We start from the raw sequence: 21,447 nt of genomic DNA, 5'->3' as shown, positions 1-21,447 counted from the left end.
CAGCATCAGCAGAGGAATGAAATGTGGGGATGCTATGTACTGATGACCTGGCCATCAGAATAGACTGGGGGACTTCTTACTGTCTGGGGAACAGGCAGCGTGTAGATACAGTTCTGACTTATTCCTGCCGGCCGGAGTGGCCGAGCGGTTCTAGGCACTACAGTCTGGAACTGCGCGACCGCTACGGTCGTAGGTTCGAATCCTGCCTCGGGCATGGGTGTGTGATGTCCTTAGGTTAGTTAGGTTTAAGTAGTTCTAGGTTCTGGGGGACTGATGACCTCAGCAGTTAAGTCCATATTGCTCAGAGCCATTTGAACCATTTGACTTATTCCTTCTCACATTCTCCATACCAGAAACAGATATAATGTTGTCACCCGGTGCACTTCATGTTTACTGAAGACAAAGCTTAACAACAGTTTACACAAAGAAGCACATGCCCAATCCACAGAATCAAGTCCAGGTGTCGTCGATAAACAGCAGGCGAAATACTCTGCTATGTGTACCTAGTTACAATGTCCAGTGACATTGGTTCGTAACACGTGACCCTACATTTACATCTACATTTATACTCCGCAAGCCACCCAACGGTGTGTGGCGGAGGGCACTTTACGTGCCACTGTCATTACCTCCCTTTTCTGTTCCAGTCGCGTACGGTTCGCGGGAAGAACGACTGTCTGAAAGCCTCCGTGCGCGCTCGAATCTCTCTAATTTTACATTCGTGATCTCCTCGGGAGGTATAAGTAGGGGGAAGCAATATATTCGATACCTCATCCAGAAAAGCACCCTCTCGAAACCTGGCGAGCAAGCTACACTGCGATGCAGAGCGCCTCTCTTGCAGAGTCTGCCACTTGAGTTTGCTAAACATCTCCGTAACGATATCACGGTTACCAAATAACCCTGTGACGAAACGCGCCTCTCTTCTTTGGATCTTCTCTATCTCCTCCGTCAACCCGACCCTACGTGGAGACAGTGGTGTGTCCGCTGCCTGAATACTGGTATTACTATAAAGCGAGTGAAGCGGGCCGCCGCCGTTGGCGCAATCGGGAAAACCTTGCCGCCTGAGTCGTCATCGTTGTCGAATACACGATTCCTCCCCTCCTGAGACGGCATGTGGGGGTGGAATCAGACAAACTTTCGTCAGGTCTTATCTGGAGGATGGGGTACCACCCCTTATGTCGTGGGTTAGGGTCACGCCATCTCAATGTCCTTTGCAGGCGATGCAGGGCGCAGAGGGGTTACAGATAAATGCGCCACCCAGTATGTCGATAATGGAGCTAGAAGTGGTGGTGTGAGGGCACCATGGTCAGTTAAGCTGATCGACGGAGCCGCGGTGTGGCTAGTCATTCCATGGCCCCTGCGGAATAATGGCAGTTACCAGGTTGAGCCGCTGCCACCGCTGCTAAGGAGGGGTAGCGGTGTTTGCGGTGGACAATGCATGTGCAGTCTGGGTCTGAGATTGTACGGACTGGGAGGTCCGTAATGTTGCAGTCCGTGCTGCAGAGGTTTTGATAATGCTGCCATTGGCGGCCATTAACATCCACAAAGTAGAGATGGTGTTGTGAGCGCCCACGCACGATGCCAGCCGAATGTTGGCGACCACATTGTAATGGATGTGTTTCAATGACGGCTTGGCTTTCCTTGACTTCTGCAACTTAAGTAGGTGAAAGGGAATCCACTTCCGTCTGCCATTCAGGCGTTCTACTGGGCTCATTCCAGTGATCTGTGTCTACCTGTAGGTGCTTTTCTTAAAAGTATTTTCTGTGGATGTCAACTGGATGACAGTCTTCATTTTTTCTTTAAGGGCGCAGACCATCTGCTCTGCCTTCCTGTTGGATTGCGGGTGGAAGGGTTGACTAAGCAGGTGCCAGATGACATTTGTTCATAAAACTCTATGGAGGAGGCGGACATGAATTGATAACAGTTTTTCATTACTGTTGCCACTGATAGACCTTCCATGGATACCATTTGAATCAGTGTCTTTGGTGTGGCCTCAGCCATTATAGCATGCATGTTTATCACATATGGGCATTTTGAAAATGACACCACTACTTCAAAGTAGAGTGAATTCAAAAAGGGGTCTGTGAAACTGATTTGAACCCAGTCCTAATGACCAGATGGTTGAGGTTATGGAAAACAAATTTTTGGGAAGAAATTTGTTGAGGAGCTGAATCCGAACATGACTGGACCAGGAGGTGCTCAGTCTCCTTCTTTATTGTTGGCCAATACAATTGTTGGCAGAGGGTGGAGAGAACCACTATCTGATGAGATTCAGTTTCTGTGCCAAGTAACTGTCGGATATTAATTCATTATAGAATTGTGTTCGGCACTGTCATTTTCACTGTGTGACAGAACTGCCCCAATGGCACACTGACACGTTTTAGTACCTATTATCGTGGTTTCCCTTGGAACTATAGTACTAGACAAGATGCATACAGTACCAGTTTTTTTTTGAGAATCCAGAACTGTTTGTTGCTGTCTAGTCACCATAGAACCTTTGTACCCTTCTTCTGAAGAGGATTTACATGGCTTAGGAATTATATTACATTGCCAATGCACCTACTTTACTTTTCCCATGAAGGATCGTAATTCCTTCAGACAGGGAAGATTGCAATTAATGGCGTGTACACATTATTGCTTCGGAAGAATACACTTTTTGATAATTATGAAACCTAGATATCCGACAGGGTGTTGGAAAAAGTGGTATTTCTTTAGATCGCATTAATTTTGGCAGTGAGAGTTTCTACTGCTTGTATTCGTGCTTACCAAACACTGTCTTGTTCAGCAAGGTCACTGGATCTCTCCCCACTTGAGAACGTTTGGAGCATTATAGACAGGGCCTCCAACCACCTTGGGATTTTTTACGATCTAACACGTCAATTGGGTTCAATTTGGCACGATATCCCTCAGGAGGACATCCAAAAACTCTGCCAGTTAGTGTCAAGCCGAATAACTGCTTGCATGATGGCCAGAGGCGGACCAACATGTTATTGACTTGCTCAGTTTGTGAAGGGCTTTCTCTCGAATAAATCATCCAATTTTTCTGAAACTGTGATCATTGGTTTATCTCTACATGTACATCACATCTACCGATTTCCGTCGCATTCGGATAATTTCTTCGTGGTAAATCGGTTTTTTTTCGTTCTTTCAGTGTAACTATCCCTACCGATAAGTGATGCAGAAGCTGTCGCGTCCACTAGAAATATTATTGTTCTCTTTAAGAATCGTTAATCTATTAATAGCTTTCGTGGATTGCCCGTATCAGTGAATTGCTGAAGTTTGAATTTTATGGGCTGTAACACTATGCAGCTTCATTGCCTTGAGAGAAGCACGAGAACTAGGAATACTTCTAATATGAATACGCAGCTCACCGCAGAAGCAAAGTTAGAAGTGTTTAATTAGCACTCTGACGGCGGGAGTGCCGCACAGAACACTCGGGACAAGAAAGAAGTGGAGCTCGAAGAGTACGCGGCGCTCAAGTGTGGTTAGAATCACATGAAGAAGATTCGGCATCTGAACGACGCTATGCAGAAGTTATTTATCTATTTTGCATCAGGAAAGCGCACTTTCGTGAACACCGCTGTTTTATCTCCCAGTTTCTGTTTCATAACTGTAGTGTGCTCCGTCACCGTCCGAGCCAGTTTTTTTGTCTCTTGTAGCCGGGAACAATCCAACATATTCGAAACTTGCCTCTGCTTTTCAGTCTCTATTGAGAATTTGAAACTTTGCGTAACTGTGAGAAATTCGTCCAAAGACGGATGCTTATGCAAATCTTTCTCAGGCCCGTAACGAATAAGCCTGTCCATGCTTATGGAATCACCATACGACTGTTTACATTTTTCATTTCCACAAATAAAACCGTAAGAACGTCTCAAACCCTTAAGACACCTAGTCACGAAACGATTCAGGTTGCAATTTTCGACAGTGGTAGAATTCTAACCTGAAAACTGTGTGAGCGATTTGAGAATACACTCCTGGAAATGGAAAAAAGAACACATTGACACCGGTGTGTCAGACCCACCATACTTGCTCCGGACACTGCGAGAGGGCTGTACAAGCAATGATCACACGCACGGCACAGCGGACACACCAGGAACCGCGGTGTTGGCCGTCGAATGGCGCTAGCTGCGCAGCATTTGTGCACCGCCGCCGTCAGTGTCAGCCAGTTTGCCGTGGCATACGGAGCTCCATCGCAGTCTTTAACACTGGTAGCATGCCGCGACAGCGTGGACGTGAACCGTATGTGCAGTTGACGGACTTTGAGCGAGGGCGTATAGTGGGCATGCGGGAGGCCGGGTGGACGTACCGCCGAATTGCTCAACACGTGGGGCGTGAGGTCTCCACAGTACATCGATGTTGTCGCCAGTGGTCGGCGGAAGGTGCACGTGCCCGTCGACCTGGGACCGGACCGCAGCGACGCACGGATGCACGCCAAGACCGTAGGATCCTACGCAGTGCCGTAGGGGACCGCACCGCCACTTCCCAGCAAATTAGGGACACTGTTGCTCCTGGGGTATCGGCGAGGACCATTCGCAACCGTCTCCATGAAGCTGGGGTACGGTCCCGCACACCGTTAGGCCGTCTTCCGCTCACGCCCCAACATCGTGCAGCCCGCCTCCAGTGGTGTCGCGACAGGCGTGAATGGAGGGACGAATGGAGACGTGTCGTCTTCAGCGATGAGAGTCGCTTTTGCCTTGGTGCCAATGATGGTCGTATGCGTGTTTGGCGCCGTGCAGGTGAGCGCCACAATCAGGACTGCATACGACCGAGGCACACAGGGCCAACACCCGGCATCATGGTGTGGGGAGCGATCTCCTACACTGGCCGTACACCACTGGTGATCGTCGAGGGGACACTGAATAGTGCACGGTACATCCAAACCGTCATCGAACCCATCGTTCTACCATTCCTAGACCGGCAAGGGAACTTGCTGTTCCAACAGGACAATGCACGTCCGCATGTATCCCGTGCCACCCAACGTGCTCTAGAAGGTGTAAGTCAACTACCCTGGCCAGCAAGATCTCCGGATCTGTCCCCCATTGAGCATGTTTGGGACTGGATGAAGCGTCGTCTCACGCGGTCTGCACGTCCAGCACGAACGCTGGTCCAACTGAGGCGCCAGGTGGAAATGGCATGGCAAGCCGTTCCACAGGACTACATCCAGCATCTCTACGATCGTCTCCATGGGAGAATAGCAGCCTGCATTGCTGCGAAAGGTGGATATACACTGTACTAGTGCCGACATTGTGCATGCTCTGTTGCCTGTGTCTATGTGCCTGTGGGTCTGTCAGTGTGATCATGTGATGTATCTGACCCCAGGAATGTGTCAATAAAGTTTCCCCTTCCTGGGACAATGAATTCACGGTGTTCTTATTTCAATTTCCAGGAGTGTATAATACTCCAAAAGCACTTCACAAATCCTGGAGGGTTACAACTTATCGAGATTATCAAGAGAGTTTAGTTTACTTTGGAAACGCAGTACGTCCTGGGACGGCCAAGACAAAAAGGACGATCTGAAATTCAGAACCCTTTACACTGACAGGTACACAAAATTACAGTAGCTAAAGCCGTTAATACTCAAGGAAAGCCTTAAGACTACAATAAAAAAGCAATACGTGAATGACGTAACTTAATAAGGCTGTGCATAATGGTGCGTCCTCAAGCGTTCATTCAACGGTCAACCAGCGTAGACGAGAGAGCCGCACCGTGCAGTGTAACCACCGGGCCACACCCACGCAATGGGCCTGCCGGCGTGGGAAAACCGAGAGACGAACTACGACTCCAACACAAACTCCGAGCCATAACAGCCACAAAACAAATTACAGTTGAGTTCTATAACGTACACACTTCACCTGTTAGTTTCTATGCCAATGATAATAAAGATGATTCACCGCACATATGAACATATAAACAAGTGACACAACATAACTTGCACATACGTAAGGGGTAGCCTACAAGCATTTACTAGCAATAATACCACCGGCAAATATACACATATGTGTATGTGTACATCTCCGCAAATGAGGAGAAAACTGTTTTGAACGGCTGTGTTTATAAGTAAATCCTAACGTGCTTACACTTGTTTTCAAATTATCAATGAGAATAACAATAAATATACAGAAGTAACTTTTAGGCAGTAGAAACAATTTATAGCTCCTGGGAGAAAGTGAGGAAAAGCAACCGTACGGCTCAGTGATTAAACAAATTTTTGATCACAGATAGTTCAGATGGCTCTAAGCACTATGGGACTTAACATCTGAGGTCATCAGTCCCCTAGACTTAGAACTACTTAAACCTAACGAACCTAAAGACATCACACACATCCACGAACCGAGGCAGGATTCCAACCTGGGACCGTAGCAGCCGCGCGGCGACAGACTGAAGCGCCTAGAACCGCTCGGCCACGGCGGCCGGCTTTCTGACCACAGTTCAACTAAAAATAGCCTAGCCTATAATATAAAATATTCTTCTTAAGTAATATAGGGTACAGCCCACGGTTTTGATAACCGGTAATAACTTGGAAGTCAAACTTTACAAAAGTGACTTAGCATTAACACAGAAGTTGAGCCAGTACCGGATCACCAAAGCGGCATGCCTGGCGCAAAGCAGATAACTAGGGAGCTTAATTGATAATTGATTTCGAACAGTTAGAAGTGCGAAAGGCGGGAGCTAGCACCAATACAACACCGGCAAGCTGTTGGGGCTGTAAACACTCAGTCAATATCCCGAGTTACAGCTTTACGTCCGCCGTTAATGACAGCATACCACTTCGAGTTAACAGTCCCCGCCCAGTCGTGCAGAACTGCCCGTCCTCCAGCACAAGGCGGCCAACAAACGTCAACTCGGCCCGGACAGCCAGCGAGCTTCCACCTCCGACTCTCGGCACACTACAGACTCGCGGCCGCAAACACGCACAGCGGCCACCGTCCTAGCGCTCGCTGCTCACTCCATCCCTCGCCGATTTCAAAATTGAAACCGGGCGAGGAGGCAACAATGTGAAGATAGGACAACACCGAACATATCAAAATACGAGTCGACGGCACCACGTGAGTCGAACCGGGTCAGGCGCGTCAGTTGCCTGCGGCGCCGTTAACAGTGTAAGCCAGAGGAGCAGGGCGCCGCCGGTGGTGCAGTTTGACGATGTCGCTGACACATGCAGCAAAAACCACTTCCATCATCACGACGCTTTTTCCGATTTATTGTATTTCAAAAAATATGTCTTACTACTTCTTGTGCAATGTGTGAAGAGGTATTTTTCACAGAATTTTCTTGAGCTACACTCTTTTAATTTGAGTAAACGAATGTAGACAAATGTATCGAGTGTGCCTAGTATGAAAAGTGTTCAAATGGTTCAAAATGGTTCAAATGGCTCTGAGCACTATGGGACTTAACTGCTGTGGTCATCAGACCCCTAGAACTTAGAACTACTTAAACCTAACTAACCTAACGACATCTCAGACATCCATGCCCGAGGCAGGATTCGAACCTGCGAGCGTAGCGGTCGCGCGGTTCCAGACTGTAGTGCCTAGAACCGTTCGGCCACCCCGTGTTCAAATGGTTCAAATGGCTCTAAGCAATATGGCACCTAACATCTGAGGTCATTAGTCCTTTAGACTTGGAACTACTTAAACCTAACGGCCCGCATCTCGTGGTCGTGCGGTAGCGTTCTCGCTTCCCACGCCCGGGTTCCCGGGTTCGATTCCCGGCGGGGTCAGGGATTTTCTCTGCCTCGTGATGGCTGGGTGTTGTGTGATGTCCTTAGGTTAGTTAGGTTTAAGTAGTTCTAAGTTCTAGGGGACTGATGACCATAGATGTTAAGTCCCATAGTGCTCAGAGCCATTTTTTTAAACCTAACTAACCTAAGGACTCACACACATCCATGCCCGAGGCAGGATTCGAACCTGCGACCGCAGCAGCAACGCGATTCCGGACTGAAGCGCCTAGAACCGCTCACCCACAGCGGCCGGCCAAAAACTATTCTGATCGCGGCTTTTACCAGCTGCAAACATCAAATGGTTCAAATGGCTCTGAGCACTATGGGACTCAACTGCTGAGGTCATTAGTCCCCTAGAACTTAGAACTAGTTAAACCTAACTAACCTAAGGACATCACAAACATCCATGCCCGAGGCAGGATTCGAACCTGCGACCGTAGCGGTCTTGCGGTTCCAGACTGCAGCGCCTTTAACCGCACGGCCACTTCGGCCGGCCTGCAAACATCGCACGACCTGTTTAGTGTTAGTTCATCCATACAGTGCGAGGTTATCTCTAACTGGAAGAAAAATGACGTCGGCAGAACAGTGACGTGTAGTACGGTTCGTCTGTTTCGCTGTCAAAGTGTTTAAGGGTAAAATTAAAAGGAACAATAAGAGTTGTCGCGTCACACCTAGTATTTACAATGTCGATTTCTCTTTAGAGTGATAAACGGGCAGACGGGGTTACTGACCATAATGAAAATGTGAACGTACCCAACGTGGAATGTCGTTATTACCGTTCCAAGCAGCGTAACTACGCCATTTTCGTCCACTCAGAGATGCGTCTGATGTTCCGACAGCCCGAGCAGTGGAACATTCATATGAAGCGTTCCACTTTTCCCTTTCCATTGACTGTAATGTGAAACCACGCCGCGGGGCAAGTAGAGGTAGTCTTTCAGGTGCGGAGTAATGGTTCCTTAGCGTCCGAGACCCGTTTCATAAATGTCGCTGGCGAGGGAGTCGCCGCCTAACAAGTACGTAACAGAAGGAGAGGTGGAGGCATCCCGTCACCCGGCGGCGGCGGCGGCCGGGCAGCGACGCGCCGTGATGGATGCGCCTCCGCGCCGCGCCGCGCCGGCCGGGCCCAGCCCGTGCCACAGCCGCTGCCCCGGCCGTGATTACAATTAACGAGCGGCCGCTCACTCGGCGCCACCGCTGGGCGGCGGCCGCCCGACTACCGGACACTGAATCACCGCGCCTGCCTGCCCGGCTCTCCCGGCAGCCCGGCACCTGTCTCCCTGCCCGCTGTCCGGCAGCGAGCACTAACAAAAAGAAAAGTTCCCTTGTTGCTCAGTGCAGATGCAGATCTTCCTAGCGAATCTGCAGATTAGGTTATTCTTCTACATATTGCTGTCGCGCGAGACGTCGCATGTCGTTGTGAAATGTCCACAATAGTTCGTCGCTGCAAGTGACCGACGTCTTCAGGTGTGGCGAACACACTGCTGAGGCTGTGACAGAAGCCTCCTACTTGTGACAGCCTGACAACAACTGCGCAGACGTGAACGCACTAATTTCGGTGACCAGTAGCGCAGGTATCCTGATCGGTAGGGAGAGAGACAGCTACGCCATCTGTCTGACGACGAACGCACGCGCGGAGGCAGTCGTAACAGTTCCGACAATACGACTCGTTTTTGTTATCACAGCGATAGCAATACCCCTAGCGGCCAGCAAGCGACACTTCTGAATATGATAGCGGATGAGTGAGAATACTGATTTATAATATAGTGTCAATAGTGCCACAGTATCAGTCGGCAATAACTAAAAAATGACACGACGTTTGTCGCTATTTAGTTTGCTAAGGAACCTGGGATGTACGACGCAGATCATTACAGCACACTTTATTTACGATTCTCTTCTAATCACAGATAATTACTGAATAATATCATTTTTCTCTGATAACAAAAAATTGCTAGTAAACGCCAGAGCCGGCCGGAGTGGCCAAGCGGTTCTAGGCGCTACAGTCTCGAGCCGCGCGACCGCTGCGGCCGCAGGTTCGAATCCTGCCTCGGGCATGAATGTGTGTGATGTCCTTAGGTTCCTTACGTTTAAGTAGTTCTAAGTTCTAGGGGACTGATGACCTCAGAAGTTAAGTCCCACAGAGCTCAGAACCATTTGGATCATAAACGCCAGAACACCTGACCTTTTACAGAAAGACGTATATCTACCCAAGAAAGCACAGCTTTGTTCGTTACTCCTTCAGCCAAATCGGCGAATGAGGAACGTAGGAAACCTTTAGGAAATGCAATGTCTGCATTATTTAACGTATTCAGTAAGCTAACACATCTGCAGCTTCAGGTAAAACCACGCGGACGTGATAACAAAACGTCAAAAACAATGTAACTGTTTCCCAACATGGAAGAAACAATTCCACAGTTGTCACTAAATCTGAGCCACAAACGGCAAGAAACGTTAACACATTTACGTTTGAAGCAATCGTAATAAAATTTTCAAAAATATTCGTTTATTAGAAAGTCGAGTCAACTATAAAAATGGGTGAATCATCGGACTCCATATAAAATTTTAAGTGTCAAGGAAAGTGCCTTTCACAATAACAACAGACAACGACGGACATACACGAGGGTAACCCCAAAAGTAAGGTCTCCTATTTTTTTATAAGTACATAGACCTGTTTATTTCTACAGTGGTTTACATCAGTTTACAGCTTGAACATTTAGCTATTTTTCGATATAATCACCATTTCTGTCGATCAATTTTTGTAGACGCAGTGGCAGTTTTTGTATGCCCATGTCATACCAGCTCGCCGCTATGCTGTTCATAAAGTTATGAACTGGCATGATTGTTGCTTGGTCTCAGGTGTAAAGTGGTATGCCCAGGTTTCGTCACCCGTCACAATTGAGTCCATAAAGTTGTCCTGTTTGGCTGCAAGGCGCTGAAGAAATGCGCGGGAAGCATCAACTCGTTGCCGTATGTTGTCCTCAGTCAGCATGCGTGGTACCCATCTTGCGCACACCTTCCGGTAGTTCAATCTTTCAGTTAAAATTCTGTAAGCGGTGCTTCGGGAAACCTCAGGAACCAACGTGCCGAGATCATCCAGGCTGATCCGCCGATCTTCACGGATGCTGTGCTCAACCTTCAGCACTGTCTCCTCAGAAACTGACGGTCTCGCTCTCCTTTGTTCGTCGTAAATTTCGGCCCGACTAGCTACACCACTTAGGAACATTTTTGACATCCATGCACGACTCACCATACACTTTCGTCAATTGGCGATGGATTTCAATCGGCGCACTGCCCTTTCGTTCAAAAACCGAATAACTGCGCGTAATTCTCACTTGGCGGTAACATCCAACGGGAGCTCCATTCTCAACGGCTGCCAAGCGAAGACTGAGCGCCTCAGCGCGGCGTGCGCATGTTTACACACAGCGCGTGAAGCACTCTTGGTAACAGTGTAACCAACTGCCACACAAACAAACCTGTACTTGTAAAAAAATAGGAGACCTTACTTCTGGAATTACCCTCGTATGACTGTCTTGCATCAAATATGGGTTTACATTCTCTTGCTTTCAGCGGAGTAAGTTGCAAATATACACATATTCGAAAGTATTTCTTCACGAATAAGTTGTAGCTTAAGTCACTGAATGAATCTGATTCGGCTGTTTTCACACGTATTTCACGGTAATTCATGTCTTTTGGTAATTTAGTAACGCATGGAAACTGCGGAAAACGTAACACGGTCCCTGACTTCAGCCGTCGCACGGACGCCAAAATGGAAAATATTGAAATAAACGATATCGGAATTGAAAAACAACTGCTATCACTTAGTAGCGGAAAAGCATCCGGACCAGACGAGATACCCTTAAGATTCTACAGTGATTATGCTAAAGAACGTGCCCCCTTTCTATCAGCAATTTATCGTAGATCGCTGGAAGAACGTAAAGTACCTAGCGACTGGAAGAAAGCGCAGGTCGTTCCCATTTTCAAGAAGGGTCATAAATCAGATGCGAATAATTATAGGCCTATTTCGCTTACGTCAATCTGTTGTAGAATAATGGAACATGTTTTGTGTTCTCGTATTATGACGTTCTTAGATAATACAAATCTCCTTCATCATAACCAACATGGATTCCGCAAACAGAGATCATGTGAAACTCAGCTCGCCCTATTTGCCCAAGAAATTCACAGTGCCGTAGACACTGGCGAGCAGATTGATGCCGTATTCCTGGACTTCAGGAAGGCATTTGATACGGTTCCGCACTTACGTTTAGTGAAAAAAATACGAGCTTACGGAATATCGGACCAGGTTTGTGATTGGATTCAGGATTTCCTAGAAGAAAGAACACAACATGTCATTCTTAACGGTTCAAAATCTGCAGATGTAGAGGTAATTTCGGGAGTACCGCAGGGAAGCGTGATAGGACCTTTATTGTTTACAATATACATAAATGACTTAGTTGACAACATCGGTAGCTCCGTGAGGCTATTTGCAGATGACACGGTTGTCTACAAGAAAGTAGCAACATCAGAAGACTCGTACGTACTCCAGGAGGACCTGCAGAGGATTAATGCATGGTGCGACAGCTGGCAGCTTTCCCTAAACGTAGATAAATGTAATATAATGCGCATACATAGGGGCAGAAATCCATTCCAGTACGATTATGCCATAGGTGGTAAATCATTGGAAGCGGTAACGACCGTAAAATACTTAGGAGTTACTATCCGGAGCGATCTGAAGTGGAATGATCACATAAAACAAATAGTGGGAAAAGCAGGCGCCAGGTTGAGATTCATAGGAAGAATTCTAAGAAAATGTGACTCATCGACGAAAGAAGTAGCTTACAAAACGCTTGTTCGTCCGATTCTTGAGTATTGCTCCAGTATGGGACCCTTACCAGGTTGGATTAATAGAAGAGATAGACATGATCCAGCGAAAAGCAGCGCGATTCGTCATGGGGACATTTAGTCAGCGCGAGAGCGTTACGGAGATGCTGAACAAGCTCCAGTGGCGGACACTTCAAGAAAGGCGTCACGCAATACGGAGAGGTTTATTATCGAAATTACGAGAGAGCACATTCCGGGAAGAGATGGGCAACATATTACTACCGCCCACATATATCTCGCGTAATGATCACAACGAAAAGATCCGAGAAATTAGAGCAAATACGGAGACTTACAAGCAGTCGTTCTTCCCACGCACAATTCGTGAATGGAACAGGGAAGGGGGGATCAGATAGTGGTACAATAAGTACCCTCCGCCACACACCGTAAGGTGGCTCGCGGAGTATAGATGTAGATGTAGATGTAGATAACGACTGTTACGTTAATGAAGCAGAAAATAATTAAAAATAATCATTATTATTACAACACGTGTGACAATCCGCTTTCTCACCGCTTGAGGCATTAGTGTCGCTCCAGCCGTCCAGCGGCACTGTATGTATTAGTGGTTAAACTGTGCGCTGCCGCCCGCCTCTCCAGTGTCCTCTGTCGGGGACCGCCTGCCGAAGCAAGTGTCCGCACTGGCGTGTGCCCAGTCTCGCCGTTGTCTACCGAATATCGCCAGCACAGTGTCATCTGTTGTTCGACCAACAGTTCACCTTAGTGGTCGCTGTGAGTTTAACATGGCCAGCGCTGGACCCCATGCCGTATTGAGTTGGTATCCTGCGTCCCTGAAAAGCAGACTAGTCGAGCTGCGAATTTCCACTTTTTCTTGAAGCCTTTCGCTGCTACAGATGTGCATTTTGCATTCCACACCGATGCTGCTTCTGCTATGGCTGTACTGCTCGTCAAATGCTGGTGCCTGTGCTGAGAGACGGCGTTCCGCGCGCTCTGAAATACTTATCACCCGATTTCAAAAACTATTAGCATATCTTCACTCGATAAAGAACTGACTTTATTTTCGTTATCAGACATACTTACTATGCTGCAACAAATTAAGTAAGACATTGCACGAAATTTTAAAGTGTTTGCAGAGGTATTCATGCAATGCGTAAACTTACATTTTAGCTTACACATGTAGGTAAGATATCGACATTTTATTTAAAATTGAGAGCAGTACGATAATTATATCATTTCTTTCCCGAGTTATTAGATTTTATATCCGACGGACGGTCGGACACGACGCACCCTCTTCCATCCATGCGGACTTGACGGCTGCAATGAAATACTTATCATCCGTTTATAAGAAAAGTATTAGGTGAATATATGTGATTTTTGGACATTTTACAGTCTGGTATCTTCGTTGATAAAGGACAGAATTTCTTTACGATATATGCCATACTTTTAACGAAATTAAGATATCGAAATTTTATTTAACACTTGGAGCATAAGGATATCTCAGTTCCTTCTCGAGTATTTGGTTTTATATCCGAAGGCTGGTTGCGCCGAGGTGCCCATTCGTGCCCTCGCCCATAGCGAATCATGTGGTCACGACAGCCATCCTATCTCATAATCGATTTAAGATAAACGAGAGTTATACCAAATGATAGCTCGCAATGAGACACTTTTTCTTTTTGTCGTCAGTTTTCCTCTCCCATGCTAACCACTTCATCTCAGAATAGCACTTGCAAGCTATGTCCTCAGTTATTTGCTGGATGTCTACCTTCCTCTACAGTTTTTGCCCTCTACAGCACCCTCTAGTACCATGGAAGTGATTCCCTCATATCTTAACAGATATCCTATCATCCTGTCCCTTCTCCTTATCAGGGTTTTCCAGATATTCCTTTCCTCTTCGATTCTGCGCAGGACCTCCTCATTCCTTACCTTATCAGTCAACCTAATTTTCAACATTCGTCTGTAGCACCACATCTCAAATACTTCGATTCTCTTCTGTTCCGGTTTCCCCACAGTCCATGTTTCACTACCATACAACGCTGTAATCTAACAAATTTCTTCCTCAAATTAAGGCTGATATTTGATATTAGTAGACTTCCAAACAGAGTTTAAAAAAGCCTCTATCCCTTTTAACGAGGTTGTTCGCTCATTTAATCTCAACTGCCTCTTTAATAACACCGTCCCAATAACTTGACATGCACGCCAATATCTCGGTGTTATTATATAACATGGGGTGACCAGTATCCAAGCAATGTTCGGCAATAGCAGATCTACTTGGCTGCTGTGATATTGGCAAGCACGTCCAGCTATTGGGACAGTGTTATTAAGGAGGCAGTTGGGATTACATTAGCGAGCAACCTCGTTAACAGGGATGGAGGTTTTTGTTTAAACTCTATTTGGCATCCGGCTCTCTCCCTTGTCAGAAGACAGAGGGACAGAGTTAATGCTACCTCACCTGTGAATTAGTAGTCTCAATATCGATAGCTCTGACTTTGGTCATCTTTGGTGGCACTAGTGTTCAGTGTGTGTGTTATGTTTCCTGCTTCAGTCCGAGTACCGAGGTTTTAAATTTGCATGCACATCGCCTGTCAGTTGCAGTTTGCCTTGAAAATGGCGGGGTGTTCTACCGCCGAAATATCAGCGGTCGCTAAAAGTGTACCTGGCTGAATTCTCGGAAGTTATTTGAAAGTTGTACACGCCAGGGGGAACTCAGGTCTCATATTACGGAATCTTTTGCCAGTGGAGAGATCATCATGACACTTCCTCAGTTTCAGGCCACATGTCCTGTGGATACGCGTTACGTGTCTTTAATGCAGTGGTTTCAATTGTCTTCTGCATCCTCATGCCGTTGATCATTGCAGATTCTATTGGACACATACGTTGTATGATAAATCCTCGAAGCGGAGAGAGGTCGACACATCGGGATGCATTCAAAGGTCCATGGAACTGTAGAAAAATCCAAGTGGCGATCTTATACACACACGTCTACAACGCCTGGGGAATGGCGTATCGGGACTTATATACACCCCCACAGCAGCGAGAAGCTTAATAACGCTGTTCCACCACATGGTACATCGAGGCGACTTTACTGGTTGTCACCGACATTCCGTCTACTCAAGTTATCACCATTATCAGTTAAATATTGGTCACTCGTCAATAGTCACCCAAAGCTGGTTACAATCCGAAATATTGTGGATAATTCATGCACATGGTGATTCAAAAAGAAAGAATAGATTTCAGTTGTTTATTTCAGAGAATCTATGAACGATTGAAACACATTGCACATGTCCCTGAACAGAGGAAGATTCAATGCTTTATGTTCGTACAGACATTGTACCATACACTCAACATGAGCACTATACGTTGCTCGAGAAACATCGAAACGGTAGGCCATTACATTCCACACACGAATCAACAGTTCCCTGTTTATTGAATCGACAGCTTCAACACTTGGAGTTCTTATCTCTTGAAGAGTAGCTGCCACATCTGGGACAAAGACTCTGTATTTTATTCACCCTTCGGAAAAAAATCGTAAGGTGTGAGATCTGGTGGCATGGGAAGGCAAAAGCTATGAACAAGATCTTGTTGTCCACTTTTTCCAAACCAATGTTGTGGCATGGTGGTGTTAAAATAAGGTAAAAGTGAGACTGTCATGCATCACTGGCATCTTTATGAAGTCGGGGAAGCAACCGATTTTGCAGCGTGTCCAGGTAAACAAGTGAAATCTGTTATTTCTCTTTGAATCACCCGATACAATAATGGCCATTCAAACTGCAACACCTTTAAGGCTGCATGCAACAGCGTCAAATTTTCATGGAGTGTACATGAGCAAATCATTGGTGTTTCAGAGCAATTATAACTAGCTGGTTGAGGTAACGCCATATACATTTTTTGTTCTGAATGCCAGCTCGTAATGAAAGTAAATAAAATGTAAGTTAAAATCAAACGCTGGAAAGTCCAGGATGGATCAATAAGAATTTATGAGAAGTATAGACTGCTACTCACCATAGCGGCCAAAGACAATGGTCAAGTGGTGTGCGTCTTTTGGCAGAAAGCTTGAAGGTATAGCAGTCTTTTCATTATGCGTGTCTGCAACTCAACGTCTGTTCTATATTATGAGTAGCAATTTATCCTTTCCATAAGGTGGAAGTTAATGCAGATGAGTAGCAAAAACAATCCCCTAGTACTCGAACACAGCTTTAGTAGTGTACCGCTTGAGACTGCCATTTCGATTAAATATCTAGGCGAATCGCTGCAAAGCAATGCTAGACAGAACGACCACGCAAGGATGGTAGTAGGGAAAGTGACGATCTACTTCTGTTTATCGGGAGCATTTTGGGAAAGTGTGGTTCGTCTGTAAAGGAGACCGCGTACAGAACATTAGTGCGACTCATTCTTCAGTAGTGGTCGAGGGTCTGGGAACCGACCAGGTCGGATTGTAGGAAGATATCGAAGCAGTTCGGGGACGGGCTGCTAGATCTGTTAGCGGTAGTTACTGGTATGTTTGATCAACACGCGAGTGTCGCGGAGATGCTGCGTGAACTCTAATGAGAATCTCTGGTGGGGAGAAGACGGCCTTCTGTGGAACACTAATATGAAAACTGAAGCTGACGGTGAACGATTCTACTGCCAGCAACGTACATTTCACATAAGATCCATGAACATAAGATGAGAGAAATTCATACGGAGGCTTATACACAATCGTTTTCCCCTCGTTCTCTGTGAGTGGAACAGCAGAGGAAATGAGTCGTAGTGGTAAGAGGTACCCTCCGCCACTTACTATACAGTGCCTTGCGGAGTATATCTGTAGATGTTGGTGTAGATGTATACATGGTGTAATGGATATAAATGCAGACATTTTTACATGTTTTACCTTGATATGTAAGCACATCGATGTGTTTGTTGTCTTTTCACTGTATCGAAGTCCGCCCCCGGTAGCTGAATGGTCAACGCGACTGAATGTCAATCCTAAGGGCCCGGGTTCGATTCCCGGCTGGCTCGGAGATTTTCTCCGTTCAGGGACTGGGTGTTGTGTTGCTCTAATCATCATCATTTCATCCCCATCGACACGCAAGTCGCCGAAGTGGCGTCAAATCGAAAGACTTGCATCCGGTGAACGGTCTACCCGACAGACAGTCTTCCCACAAGAAAATCACAAATTTTACGACCTCACGTTTTCTGCACGGCTATGACAGCGCCTCTAAGTGGACTACACCTGTTTATATAGACTAAACGTTTTCCATACGTGTGTTCACACTTCAACATTGGGTCTGCTGCTCAAGAAAAATTAGCATTAATGGCTTGCTCTTGCCAAATGTACTTGGAGGTACTAACCAACCTAAAAATACCAGTCTGAAAATGGAAGTAAATACCGATGTAATGTTGTTCAGTACACCGTCCTCCTTCATTGACAGAAATACCTGCACTTATACTCGTTACATCCAGTATAAAGGAAGATTCTGCAATGGGTTTCTCATTGTCCAAAAGGAGAATCGTCTACCAACACATACCAAAATTCAGCAGCAGTACCAGCATGACTTTTTGAGACTATGTTTTATCATTCTGCGATACTGCTGCTTACTTTGGTCGACTCCCATGGCTGTCAAGTGAATATGGAATCCACTGGATCAGCAGAGGCGTATTGCAAGATCTCAGTGACTGTTGTGACTATCGCTGTAGAGGATGGACATACTGCTCGCTAAGGCGTGCAGTATCCCACGTTAAGTACAGCACTCCCTCTTCAGGCCACAAGTGGCGCATCGGGACTATCCGACCGCCGTGTCAGCTTCAGTGGAGGATGCGTATAGGAGGGGCGTGTGGTCAGCACACCGCTCTCCCGGTCGTTATGATGGTTTTCTTTGACCGGAGCCGCTACTATTCAGTCGAGTACCTTGTCAATTGGCATCACGAGGCTGAGTGCACCCCGAAAAATGGCAACAACGCATGGCGGCTGGATGGTCACCCATCCAAGTGCCGGCCACGCCCGACAGCGCTTAACATCGGTAATCTCACGGGAACCGGTGCATCCACTGCGGCAAGGCCGTTGCCTACGTTAAGTACAGGGAGGTTATAATTAAACTTTCGCTACTTGAGCCAGTGAAGATGTGAAACTATTTGCAATATGGGTACTTAACTTTATATGAATGACGTTCAGACTGCGCGCTGCAGAATTTGCGTTGTTAGCGGTATTAGTGTCATGAGTTGCCACTAACGCCGGTAATGGTACAGCAACGTGGGGTTGAAACACAAGCCACGCGTGCATTACAGTTGCAGACAGTAGACATGGGTCTGGACAAGGTGAGCAGGGCTTTCCTCATAAAGCTGTTTTCCCTAAACAACAGCAAGAGTGCTGCCGCTCTTCGCGATTATCGACACATTATTGGAATAAAATGGAGGTGTCCTTTTTCTTGCACTAGGCCTGAGGAACTTGTTTCGGCAGAGAATTAACTGGTGACTTGGGAATTGCTCTTAGAAGAGACCGACGGCCAATTGCACCTCAAGTTCTTGCAGAAGTTACTGTTGCCATAGCTGACCAGGTCGGACGCGATGTACGGTCTGCCAGCAGGTTACGAGCTATGTCAGGACAGCTGAACATTCCACGGTCGAACATCCCACCTGAGATGCTTCAGGCAGCAGTAGAGCGGCCTCTAGTGCGGTTTCAGGCTGTGGTGAATGGAGACAGACGTAACACTGAGCATCGTTTGTAACCTGGAAAGAAAACACGGTAAGCAACTAACAAATTTTACACGCTCGTGTGGAAATTAAAATGAGTTTCTTTGAATGGTTTATTCGTTACTTCTCTTTCGCATGTCCTTACATATACTTCCACAAATGGAGAAGTTTAATTATAACCACCCCGTACCCTGAGACAGGAAATGGAATTGTCTGCAGTAAGCAGGTGTCTACAGGGACAGCGTGACGACGTCTGGAAGACACAGCACTGTTAGCATTATGAGCTTTGTTGTCACTTCCGCAGACGCGGCAGCATATGGACGTGCGCCGACTGTGTGGGCCCAGCGACATCACTGAGCACAGGAATGACTAACTAGTTCCGGTTTCTGTATACTGTTTCACGAACTGTATATTCTTCTTCGTGATAGAACCAGACGACGTCGTTGATTATTCAAGACGTTTTGTCAGCTTAGCGTGTTACCACCTTTAGATGAACACTGCTGTCTCGTCTGCAGTAACCGAGTGATGGCTAGATTCCGAAATATCCCACTGTGAAGACTGTTCATTCTCATATTCAAACCGTTCATAATACTGATATTCTAAACATACAAAATCACATGCGGTATGGCTCCAACCAGACACGCAGTACTGACTTTACGGCCCGCACAATTCAAGTACTATACATTCGGAAGTCTTCGTGACATGTTCGCATTTTTCAATATCGGCAAAACGCCGCCAATTGTTTTAAAAATCTATATTATTGCTACTAAAACTGTAGGAAAAGTGTGAAAAGACTCATTCTTCGGTCTTTGTATAGAGCCGCTGCCTGTCGTATTTGCTGTTTGTTACTAAACTGTCAAAGTTTGTCGCCTAAAAGACGAGCAGTTCCTATCATATATTAACTAACACCAGGAACTTTTCCCACGAACTCGGCCTGTACTCATCCCAGTTGACTCATCCTGCAGGAATACGCGTCGCAGCATGTGGTACTAACGCTCTTCTATATGTGGGAACGGTCACTCGATGCCAACTACAACCCTGCTCATATATAGTAAACAGAAGCCGTTATAAAATACATACGAATCTAACTTTGAATCAAAATATTCACACTGCCATGACAATCAACAAAACCTGATCGGTTATCGTCACGTTCCAGCAGCAGCACTTGTTGACATCCCCGGAACTAGATGATCATGTACTGTGATTGCATAATACTTGAGAAAACAGTCACACCATCCTGGAAAGCCGCGAATCCTACGAAAATTAAATATTATTCAAACCGTGTACTATAAATTACCGAAAGTGCTTGCATTCAGCTGAGCAAACAACCGTTCATCTCTGTTGTTGGTGTCAGTGTCTATTGACGCCGGTTTTGGCTTGACTGGCTACGTGCATTTATTCGTAAATGACTTCATGTCGCCATCAAATGTTAATTTGTAGCTCGTTTTCACACGACTTCACAGTTTCGGGCATGGGCCATTTTCAGGTATCATTCGTTCGCCATTTAGGTGACAAAAATCTACACTGGTAAAAGTACCATACTGGTCTTATAACACTACAGCACAATGCCTTACACTTTTCACTTCTTTTATTTTCCTATTTTTTTAGTAATTTCAGATTATAAATGTGTATAATTTGTCATTTCATAGTCAGTAATAATTGTTTGGAATATTGTAATGTAAATTTACTACAAATCGTTTAAAAATGCTGTAGCAGACACGTTGGCAAAGTCAGAGTTTTGTCTATGTATAATAGTAATCTCTAACCAAAGTTAATCTCGGCGTGGCACTAACATCTTTGGTAAGTGAGACGTTGCAAGTTAACAGTGAGAGAGACCGCACATTAGCAATGCCGAAAGCTCGCTTAAAACTTAGTGTGTGAACTTCGTGGTGGTAAAATATGGACAAATCATTGTGAAGATGATGAGCAATAGTATGGGCCACAGTGTCTAACAGTCCCTGTTAAGATATTCATCTATAGAGTAGGACTTGCCTATCAAAATATCTTTCAAACTCTGTTTAAACCGTGCATGAAACCAAGTTTTTAATGGTTGCTAGCAATTTATTGAAAATGTGTGTTCCTGAATATTGGACCCCTTTTTGGACCAAATTAAGTGATTTTAAGTCATTATAGATTGCTCATATTCCTATTATTGATACCATATATTGAGATAATGATTGGAAATGGAGATATATTACTTGCAACAAATTTTATTAAGGAATACTGAGAAGCAGTGCTCA

The sequence above is a fragment of the Schistocerca americana genome, chromosome 1 (assembly GCF_021461395.2).
Source record: "Schistocerca americana isolate TAMUIC-IGC-003095 chromosome 1, iqSchAmer2.1, whole genome shotgun sequence".
Classification (NCBI taxonomy): domain Eukaryota; kingdom Metazoa; phylum Arthropoda; class Insecta; order Orthoptera; family Acrididae; genus Schistocerca; species Schistocerca americana.
This window is presented reverse-complemented; position numbering follows the sequence as displayed.